The sequence below is a fragment of the Cryptomeria japonica genome, chromosome 10, assembly GCF_030272615.1.
Source record: "Cryptomeria japonica chromosome 10, Sugi_1.0, whole genome shotgun sequence".
NCBI lineage: Eukaryota > Viridiplantae > Streptophyta > Pinopsida > Cupressales > Cupressaceae > Cryptomeria > Cryptomeria japonica.
The window spans coordinates 774,293,639-774,305,923 of record NC_081414.1 but is presented as its reverse complement, the minus strand read 5'-3'; positions in this window follow the sequence as shown (position 1 = coordinate 774,305,923).

Here is a 12,285-nt window from a genome sequence, read left to right as displayed (position 1 = left end):
CCTTAGGTGAATGTTGTAAGACAAAATACAAAAGAGCTCATATTTCTTAGGGATGGATTGTGATGTAGTGGGTTCATTTTAAAGACAGAAAATTGATGACCCTAATCCTCTTGTACCATATGATGTGAATGAAGAAGTAGGGGATAAAAAGGAGATTATCAGTGCACTGAATCAAATGAAAAATGATGTGGAAGTGGATCAACCACCAAAGTCACCCCTTAAGATTGAGATTGAGGATCATAAGCCTAAAGCTAGGGTGGATGTGCAAACACAAGGAGAATGGGAGCCACATCATGATGAGAGTTTAGTAGCCTCTCTCAGATTCATGGAGGATGATGAGTTTATCAAGACTCCTGAATTTAAAGGTTTCTTGATAAAAAATGAAGATTTAGAGATATGAAGAAAGGGTTCAAATGAATAATATGTGAGTTGATGAATCCCAACATGATGAGATTGTAACCCAAACTTTTAGAGAGCTCAAAATAGATAATGTTGATGTCACTCCTGAGAAAACGAGGGAGATGATCTTGAAAAGTAATATGTTGATCATTCCAAGCATGACAATACAAAAAATGTCTCCACTTGACCAAGTAAGACATTGGGAAGATCCAATACTAGTTTCAAAGTTTGATTTAGAGCAAGGGTTAAGTGACACAAGATATATCACTAAAATTGAAACTTTTGATCAATGGGTAAAATGTAAAAAATGGATATTATCCAAGAGATGAGAGGAGGAGCCATGGTCAAGACACTTAAAGACACCTCAGCATTAGACGTTGTTATTATGTCAATGCATTCAGTTTTGTTTACTCAAGTTGTTGTAATAAGTATGGAGTACAAATTGGCTGAGTATGAAAAGGTCCAAGTCGACATTAATAAATAAATCAATAGATTATTTATGGAAAATGTGAAATTGAAGTAGCAACTATAGGGAACACTTATACCATCCCATGGAAAAGAACATGTTTTGCAACATGTAATTTGGTATCCTCGGTTTCTGTGTTGTGAAAATACGAGGATACCCCCCAAATTTTTAACAATTTGTGGTTTTTAATTCTCTACGCAAGCTTTATGAGACATCATTGTCGTCGTAAGCATGTTTATCTCTTATTTTTTCCATTTCTCACTAAGTGTGGTTTTTAGTTGTCAATCAGGTTCACAAACCCGATTTATACCAAGTGTGTTGTTGAGGTGCAAATCGGGTCTATAAATCCGATTTACACCTAAGTTCTCCCCCTTTTACCCTATAGGTGCAAGTCAAGTTTATAAACTCAAAATGCACCTTACAAGTGTAAATCAAGTTTATAAACCCAATTTATACCTATTTATGATACTCTAGCTTATTAATTGTTTCTTTATGTAAATCAATTAGGAGTCTTTTTATTGGCTTTAAGTTTATTTTCTCTGCAATTTTAAGATTTGTTTTTTCCTATTCAAAGTGTTTCGTGGTTGTGGGATTAAAGTTTTAGTTTGGAATTTTGCCAATAATCTTGGTCTTCTCTGGGTATGTTTTTTTAATTTTCCCATTTTTCATAGGGTTCAAAAACCCTTCTTTTTTTTTCTTGATATCGAATATGAATGCTTGTATGATTATATTCTTATGTTTTTGGATTGATAGATCTTTCCTTTGATCTATGATGTCGCATGGATTCATAGTCCTGAGTTACACCATTTTCTTGATGTAGCTCGGGTGTATGGATCCAAGTGACATATAATGATGTTGTTTCCATGGTTTTTACAATGTTTTTGATGTAACCCTAAGTTTGGCAGAGAGAAGGTCTTTGAACCCAAACTCCACTAGGTTTAGGTGGAATACGGGTCAAATGGCCCATGATCCACCCATTTTTTCTATGAACTGTTTTGTTGTGTTTGGCAGGGCCATATGCCCACCATACATCATGTATATTTGTGGTTAAATATGAAATGTGTTGGGCAGAAGAACACCGCATTCTTATAAACAATAAGCTAGTATCTTTTCCCAAACTTTGAGTTGAGAGTGACACTCTAAATAAGGGTCTTATTAACTTCCACATTGACACAAAGTCTACAAAATATGAGAGGATTTTTGGTGAGTGACTTTTCCAATAGTAATCAGCATCCCAAATGAATGTGCAATACTTTTTAGGGTATTGGGACACTACTATTCCAAAGGGAGGTCTTTTAAGTGAACCCTAGTAGGGGCTACCCTACCCAAGTCCAATTTATTTTCTAAAATAGGATTCCATTTGTAGAAAGAGACAATTATGGTGTCTCTTATCAAAAACAAGTGCCCTTTGAGAGGAATTTAACTGGATATCTTCTATAATGAAAAATTTAAAGAGAAACAACTCATCAACCATAACACTAACCAACATACTAAACTTTAACTTCCAATCATAAGAATCCCATTGATGAACAAGATCCACATTGGGTTTGAGGTATAGAACTTACCTATAAGAGTCATAGTTAGATCCATGGTTTCCTCAACAATGAAATTATTAGGAAGAGATATCTCAATACCATCTTTAGATAATTTATCTAAAGAGGAGGTAGAGCTATTGAATGAGCAAGTATTTTTGTCAATAAATTTATCCACCAAATAAGTGGGGGCCATTCCATTGAAAAATGATTTAGCCTTTGAAAGATCCTCATTCTCTTTTGAATAGACACCAACCACTTTTTTCAAACAGGATATGATAAACCTTATCACCAACAAGAGTATTCATTGTTCAAAGAGATTTTATTCTCTTCTTCTATGTCAGCACAGTCTCCCAGTCTGAGATGCACATCTTAGGGAACTAGTAGCCCCCCACTTGAATGACATTTCCCATTAAACAAAACCCATAAATTTGAAAAAGTAACGAGCAAGAAGTTATTTATATCTGGTTGATAGATTAGAAAATCTAATTTCTAATCTATAAAAATATTTTTCTTAAGGAAAAGAAGGGAAAAGAAATATTTTTCTTAGGGAAAAGAAGGAAAAATAAATAGTTCTATTATTATATTTATTATTATTAATATTATTATTTTATTTCTTTAACTATTGCTTAGAAACCATTTTATTCTTACCAATCACCCCGCCATGGAGAATAGGAGGAGTGCAAGGTCAAAAAAGAAAATTTCTAAAACAAGTACGAGGTCTCTTAAAGGAACTTACCATTAAATGGATGATTGATAGTTGACATAAGGATTAATCATGGTTTGGCATTGATATATCTAGTTGTTATGTAAACATGTTGAATTTTGTTTGAATTTGGGACCTTTTGTCCATAGTCCAAAATTTAAGACAATATGTTGAAAATTATTTGTTTCAAAGTATATTAATTTTATTCGTAAGCCTTTAAAATATGCTAATTTGAAATGTTGTATAATCTAAATAATTAGAATATTTCAAAAAAATTATATAAAATATATATTTTTAAATCTTGAAGAAAAACTAGATTTAAATTATTAAATATATAAATATATCTAATAAATATAGCTAAAAATAGACTTAAAATTTTATGGTCTATATGTCCTTTTTTTAATTTTAGACTGTATATTACAACCTTGAAACGTATTAGAATGTATATAGATTAACATGTTATATTGTTATAAAATTATATATATGACACTTTAAATTACTAGTAAAATATAAAAAGTTATTATAAATATGTTAGTTTTTTTGTAGTTCAGAAGGTGTGGTTGTGGAAGTTGCTTAAGTGTAGCTTGTGTTGAATGTTTAGCAGGAAAATGTTTTCTACTTTGTAATAGAATGTGTTCACCTGGTTTGTTGGGAGCCTACAAAATAACAAGCAAACATCAAATGCACCCATGAAACAATATATGGACAAATATAAACGGGGAAAACATGTTCATCAAATCAAATTACTCAAAATCGTCTCATGGTCCTCTATCACCAAGGATCTTCAAGGTCCAAGGTGGCCCTCACTTGGAAGAGAACTTGATCTTTAAGATGACAACCTAAAGAATGAGATCAAAAGATATAATCTAGGATCAAAATGGATGCAACTAAGATCCTAGTGATTAAATGTGTAGCATCATAAATTGTACACCCTTGCTAGGGTGGTACAATTCCACACTTGGTTTAGCACCCGCCTTAGTGTGTTTTGCATCTTGCATTTCCAATTTCTTTTAAGAATTTAATTAATTAATTTAATTAAATCTAAATTCATATTTCATCACTTCATACATTATAAAGTTGGCCCCCCTAATTGTGCCCCTTTTCATTCTATTCCTTCAATAAATCATTAAATCATAAAACCTAATAATGTCCTATTTTGACATTTAAGGCCCAATTTCGCATATCAAAACATCTCAGTATCAGCTATAACTTTAGGATTTTCTCTAATATCATCATATCTAAAGACCCTAAAATTTAGTGAAAAGTTGGTTGGACCAAGTGCACTTTGCACCGGGTCCCCGACATTTTTCCTAAAATTTTGAGAGCATAATTCTATGATATTATAATGCTCAACCCCAAGAAATTGGCCAGAAATTCAAATCCTAGGTCGGCCTAAAGATGAAATTAAGATCTAGAGTTTCATACATAAGAGCTCTCTTTCTTCATTTGAAGGCCTAAGGAATGGAATCTAGGGAAAGTTTTTGGAGAAAACATAAGGAGCCTTCTATGTAGCGAAAGAGTAGATCTTTTGGAAACAACATTCAACAACACTTATCAAGCATTCATCAAGCATTCTTTCATCAATTGGGGGCTTTTAAGGATGTAGGAAAGCAATAGGAGATCACCGAGTGAAAATTGGCTTGTACCTCTCCCTTGGGGTTGCATATGGTTTCATGTTGTTTCCATGTATTTGTATGAGTTTCATTACATCAAATTGATTTATATTAATGCTTTAGATCACTTTGCATCATTGATTTAGAGCATTTACTTTGTCAATTACAAGCATCTAGCGTTTACTCTTTAGGATTTCTCTAGATTGTTTGCATTCATCTTAGGATCTTGAATACACACAAGATTATTGCACAGACTATTTTACTATACAAATTGGCTATTTGTTGAGGTGGAAATCACTGAAATAGGGGTTTGACTAAGGAAAAACCCTATATAGCCACCCAAAACCCTATATTTTAGCTATATGTGTAGATTCGGGATCTGAGCATCGCGGCGAATTTCAGGATTGACAGAGCACACAAAGATAGTTACAAGGATTATATCTTAGCAAAAACCCCTAGGATAGGGGTGTGGCATCCTGGTCCTCCCATTTTTTAGGCAAAATTTTGCAGGACAATAGTTCAAAACCCTTAGATTCTAGCCTGTCAGGAAAAGCTTTTTCGTCTACAGAATCAAGATAAGGGCATAGCACTCCTGTCCCGAATAATTTGGCTAAATTTTTTGGCACAAGTGCACCTCTAAATTTATCTCATAATCTGTACTTTTCAGTATTATATCAGTTATACTCAGTTATGTATTTACAGATTAGGGTTGCTTGTGTATACTTAAATTCCAGGTTAAATCATCCAAATCTGCACTTTGCATCTCTTCATTTTTAGCAAGGGAATAGAAACCCTAAGAGGTAATCCTTGGATCTCTCTTTATCACAAGAAGTATCCTAAGTGTTTTACCTCCCTAGGATCTTTCGTATTCCGTGAGTGTGTATGCGAGAGTGGGATTAGGGTTTTTTCACTTAGTCTCACTTTTCCCCCTACACATCTTTGGTGAACCCGACATGAATCCAATTTAATTTTCATTACATTAAATTGTTAGATCTTGATTTAGTATCTTTCATTTGTCTTTATAAACATAAAATTCCCAAAAAAAAGGTGAAAAAAATTTCAAGAAAAAGAAAAAAGATTTCCTTTATTTGCTTACATTGTGTGTTTAAATTTCATTCAATTCCGCTTCAAAATGTCAGATTTTTATTTGGAATATGTTCATATTTTTTAAGATGTATGCAATTATGTTGATCATGAGTTTAGTAAGGATGAATTAGATGAATCTCTAAATGATTTTTTGAACCCTAAACCTTCTAAACCTTCATCGTGCCAAAAACTAATCAACCTTGTTACTATGCCATTTCATGGTGATGAGAAAGATAAGTTTAATGATTTCTCTCATGAGTACATTCCTATCAACTCCTCCACTATATATAGCAACATGGTTGCCTAAAACAATTCCCTTTATGAGGATATGTCTCCTTTTGAATCAAAAGATAAACCCTTCAGTTGATATGACCATGATTTGTTGGATGATGCCCTTGATGACTTTATGTCATTTCCTAAATCTCGAAATAAAAATAATACATCTAAAAGGTTAATCAACATGATAAATGAGAATGAACATTGCAAGCCTCTTTTTGTAGTCCAAGGTGCATATCCTTCTTCAACTTCACAACTTCCCAATCAACACCTTTTCATTGTTCAAGGTGGATATAGTCATGATTCCTATAGTACTCCTAACAAACCTGTCATTATTGTGCAAGGAATAAATTGCACTAAGAGTCCTTATAGTTATGCTCTACAAATAAATAAGGAGAGTCATCATGCAGTTTCTCACACTTATTACACAAGAAACAATAGGCAACCTGTAACGTCATAAATTGTACGCACTTGCTAAAGCGGTACAATTTAACACCTAGTTTAGCACCCGCCTTAGTGCATTTTACATTTTGCATTGCATTGCTCCTTTAGCACTTAATTAATCAAATTAATTAGGTCTAAGGTCCTATTTCATCATCCTTCACATCATAAAGTCGGGCCCTTTCGTTAAAGTATGCCCCTTTTTATTTTATTCCTCCAATACATCATCTAATCAAAAACCCTAATTGAGTCCTATTTCGAACTTGGGGGCTTGATTTCGGGGGTCAAAACATCTCGAAATCACCTGTAACTTCGGGATTCTCTCTAAAATCATCATATCTGACGGCCCTGAAAATTTGGTGAAAAGTTGTCGGGACCGTGGCGCCCGGAGTGCACACGGTCCCGGACATTTTTCCCGAAATTTTAAGAGCGCGATCCAATCATAAAATAAAGCTTAACCCCAAGAAATTGGCGGGATATTCAATCTCTAGGTCGGCCAAAAGACGAAATTGCGACCTAGGGTTTCATACATAAGAGCTCTCTTTCTTCATTTGAAAGGATCGGATTTTTGTTTCCAGGAACCTCATATGCAGCGAAAGAGCAGATCTTTGAAGACTTCAACAACATTCAACATCCCTCTATCAAGCATTTATCAATTCCATTCATCTATTTAGGGCTTGGAAGACATTGAAGAACAATAGGAGATTACCGACTGAAGATTGGCTTGTACCCCTCCCTTGGGGGTTGGGTATGATTTCATGTTGTTTTCATGTCTTTGCATAAGCTTCAATATATCATTTATTCATTCTTTAGATCTCTTGGCATCTTGATTTGGAGCATTTACATTATCATTTACAAGCAATTAGGGTTTACTTTCTAGATTGCTCTAGTTTGCTTACTTGCATTTTAGATCTTGCACACACACAAGGTCTGCACACACATTACTTTTACAATACAAATTGGCTATTCGTGGAGGTGGAAATCACTGAAGTGAGGGTTTGACTAAGGCAAAACCCTATATAGCCGCCCAAACACCTTTTTCAGATACAAGTGCAGGTTTCGGGACTCGCACGATGCCGCAGGTTGCAGATCCGAGAAAAGCAGGTCGAGACAAAACTCCACACCAAATTGTAGAGCAAAAGACCAGGACAGAGGCATGGGGCACCCTAGTCCTGCCAGGACAGGGGCGTTGGGCGCCCTGGTCCCTGGGACAGAGGCGCTAGGTGCCCTGGTCCTCCTGACAGACAGCATTTCCGACAGTTTTCCAGAGTGCAAAACAACAGTTTCAGGTGCAGTTTCTGGGACAGAATTAGGACAGTGGTGCCCATGCCCCCGTCCCGAACATTTTCAATCAAATTTTGACTCTGGGTATGCATCTGCATTCTTGCCTTGTCCTTGTGTTTGCAGCTTTCCATTGTTTAAGTTCAATTCTGCAATCTTGTTATTAGTTCATACTTGCATTTTAGGGTTAGGAATTGAACTTGCATAATCTTATCTTTCAATTTCAACAAAGGAATAGAAATCCTAATAGGTAGCCCGTGGCTCTCTCTGTCACAAAAAGAAGTAGCCAATTGTGTGATACCTCTAGGCTCTTTCGTATTCCGTAATGTGTGTCAAAAGGTAGGATTAGGGCATGTCAGCCTAGTCTCGCTTTTTCCCCAACACATTTTGGTGAACCCGACGTGAATCTATCATTGCTTCTTCTTGCATTGCATTTGTTAGATCTAGATCTAGATTTAGTGTGTTTTCATTTCATTTTCATTAAAAAAAAGAAAAAAAAAAAGAGTGTGTTTCTTTACATTGTATGTTTAAATTTTATGCAACTTTTATTTCAGAATGTCAGACTTTTATTTGCAAAATGTTCATGCTTATGATGATTATTATGAGTATAGCCAAGATGAATTATATGAAGCTTTAGATGAGTTTTTGAACCCTAAAGATACCAAACCTTCATTTTACCAAAAACTCATAAACCTTGTTACTATGCCATTTCATTGCGATGAGAAAGATAAGTTGAATGAGTCCTCTCAAGGGTACATTCCTATCAACTCTTCCACTAAATCTAGTAACATGGTTGTTTTCAACAATCCCCTCTATGAGGAGATGTCTCCTTTTGAATCAAAAGATAAACCTTTTAATAGATATGATCATGCTTTGTCGGATGATGCTCTTGATGACTTTGTGGCTTTATCGAAATCTTTAAACAAGAACAAGACTTCTAAATTGGTTAACATGATAAACTTGAATGAGCATAATAAGCCTCTCTTTGAAGTCCAAGGTGCTTATCCTTCTCCCACCTTTCAAGTTCCTAAATCACCTCTCCTTATTGTCCAAGGAGGGTATGATCATGATTCCTTTCGTACTCCGAATAAACCAATCATCACTGTGCAAGGAAGAAAACCTATAAGTCCTTATAGTTATGCCAAGCAAATAACTAGAGAGAGTTATCATGCGGTTGCCCATACTTATCATACCAGAAATAATAGGCAGCCTAGTCCTCCTCCTATTATCCCAGTTTCTCTTCTGAATCCTCAACCGATTCTTCCACAAGCTCCCCGTATTTCACAGGTTCTTGGTAAGGAATATGATCCCATAGAACAACTTAAAGCTACCCCTACTAAGATATCCCTTTGGGATTTGATTCAAACTTCTTCCGCTCATCATGGAATGTTACAAGATGCCTTGAAAGATTTGAATGTTCCTCCACCGAATACATCTAGTAATATAGCATCTTTGGTTAACTCTGTGATGAATCCTAAAGCTCAAATTGTGTTTACCCAAGATGAGTTTCCTACTAGTGAAATCCAACAACAATATGATCCCTTGATGATTGTGGTTATCATGAAAGACACTGCTATAAGACGAACACTAGTGGATAATGGTTCTGGTCTCAATGTGTGTAGCATTAATCTTTTGCATAAGATGAATGTGGATACATCCTTAATTGAACCGGACTCTCGTCCTATTCGAGGCTTTGATAATGTGGCTAAAACTTCATTACGTACTATCACCTTACCCATCACAGTGGGGCCTGTTACTTTGCCTACACCTATCCATGTTATGTCGGGAAATCTAACGTACAACTTGCTACTAGGGAGACCTTGGATTCACAGTATGCAAGTTGTCCCCTCTACGTTGCATAGACAAGTTAAATTTATTTATAACAATAAGACATATACCTTGATAGGTGATACTAATTTTCAAGCTTGTTTGCAAACATCTACTTCCAAGGGGGGTTCTTCTAAGCCGTCCTCATCTAGTGATGACTCTTTAAATAAGATACCTATCGGTGAATCCTCGCTCTCCGATGATCAAAATTCTTCGGATGAGTCTGGAGCTCTTGAAGAAGATTCTTCTCGACTTGAAACTACACATAAGAAGGATTTTGATCCTGGGAAGATCCTCGAAGAAGACGATTGGGGATCTCTTGATTTTAATCCCACCTTTGTAGGTGAATATAAGGTTCCTTCTAGAGAGCTTAAAGTTGAAAAGAAGGAAGAAGCTAAAAATCAATCAACATTACCTGAGCCTATGAGCAATAATTTTGTGGCCGCTTCTCAAACTCCTTCTCCTCACACCTCTAATTCTGAAGAGTTTGATTCTTTGTCTTATGAAAAACCGCCTTCTCTTTTTGAAATGGCTGATCGTTATGGTCGTGGTTTTCGCATTTTTGCTAAGCATGGGTATCATGGAAATGGTTGTGGCGCTCACGAACAAGGGATAAAGGTTCCTCTAGAGAATAATCTTCACAATTATGCCTTTGGACTTGGCTATAATCCCTGCAAGTGCACTAAAGCTTCTAAGAGACCATGTATTAGTGTTAATGCTATTTCTACATCTCTATCAATGCAACACCCCAAGTACATTGATGAGGATCCTTCGTGTGCCTGTGCTTTGGATGTTTTTCCTACCGATGATGCTTTAGCTGAGTTTTTAGGAGCATATGATACTCTTCCTCGTTATCATCACAATAGGGGACTCCCTTATTGTTTGAACACTGAAGCCTATTTTGGAAAAGAGATTGATAATGATGAGATTGTGAAAGAATTCCCTCAATTAAAGGATACTCCTCAACAAAGTAATCTTCGCATAAGTGACACCACTAATGTTAAGATGGATCCTTGCAATGAATAAAAAGTTATTAAAATTGGAAAATGTTTGGATGAAGAGGAACAAAAACAATATGAAGATTTATTGCATGAATTCCCCAAGATCTTTGCTTGGACATACTCTGACATGCCTGGTATAGATCGTAAGATTGTTACTCATAATATTGTCTTAGTTCCTGATGCTAAGCCCGTGAAACAAAAGATTTGAAAAATGAATCCTAAGGTGGCTCTGCTTGTTAAGGCTAAGATTGAAAAGTTATTGGAGGCTGGATTTATCCGCCCTATTGATTATTCCCTGTGGATTTCAAATATTGTCACTGTGGCTAAACCAGATAACAAAATAAGAATGTGTACCGATTTTTGAGATTTAAATAAGGCTTCTTTAAAAGATGATTTTCCTCTTCCAAACATTGACATGATAGTTGATTCTACGGCAGGACATGCCTTGTTATCCTTCATGGATGGTTTTTCAGGATACAATCAAATTTTTATTAACCCTCAAGATCAATTCAAAACCACTTTCACCACTCCTTGGGGTACGTTTTGTTGGATAATGATGCCTTTTGGACTTAAAAATGCTGGGGCAACTTATCAACGAGCGATGACCCTTATCTTTCATGATTATATGCATAAGATTTTAGAGGATTATGTTGATGACATTTTAGCCAAATCCTTTCTTCGCATGGATCATATTAAAATCCTTCGTCAAATCTTTGAAAGAATTCGTAAATATCACATGCGCTTGAATCCCCGAAAATGTGTTTTTGGTGTGGATAGTGGAAAACTATTAGGATTCATAGTTTCGCATCATGGGATTGAGGTGGACACTAAGAAAATAGATGCTATTGTCAACATGCCACCTCCTAGAAATGTGTCTCAACTTAAAAGCTTACAAGGAAAGATTCAAGCCATTCGTAGGTTCGTGTCTCAACTTGCGGATCGTACCTTTCCTTTTACTCAACTCCTTAAAAAGGATATCACTTTTCAATGGAATGAGGATTGTCTGCAAGCATTTGAAGATTTAAAAGTGTATTTGGCTAGTCCTCCTATTCTTCAACCTGCCGAACCTTCCAAACCCTTCCTTCTGTATACAGCTGCTTCCTCTCATGCTCTTGCAGCATTATTGGCACAACATGATAAAGATGGTAAAGAATGTCCGGTTTATTACATAAGTCGTACCTTACTCGATTATGAGACCCGATATTCTGCGATAGAAAGACAATGCTTGGCCTTGGTGTTTGCGACTCAGAAATTGAGACATTATCTCTTAAACTCAGAAGTCCACGTCATGGTAAAGTTTGATCCATTGAAGCATCTTTTCTCTAAAACTGATTTATCAAGACGCCTAGCTAAGTGGGTTATGATGTTAACTGAATTTAACCTTAAATTTGTTTCACAAAGAGCAATTAAAGGGCAAGCGTTGACCGATCACCTAGCTGAGGCCCCTTCACCTTTCTCCTTCCCTAACCCTGAGTCTTTTCCTGACGACTTCATTCTTTCTATAGAGAAAGATGAAACTTGGGAGTTATACTTTGATGGCTCTAAGTGTCGTACGGGATTGGGGGCAGGTGTTGTTCTGATTTCTCCTACAAAGAAACCCATTCCCTTATCCTATCGTCTAAATTTCCTGTGTACCAATAACATTGCTGAGTATGAG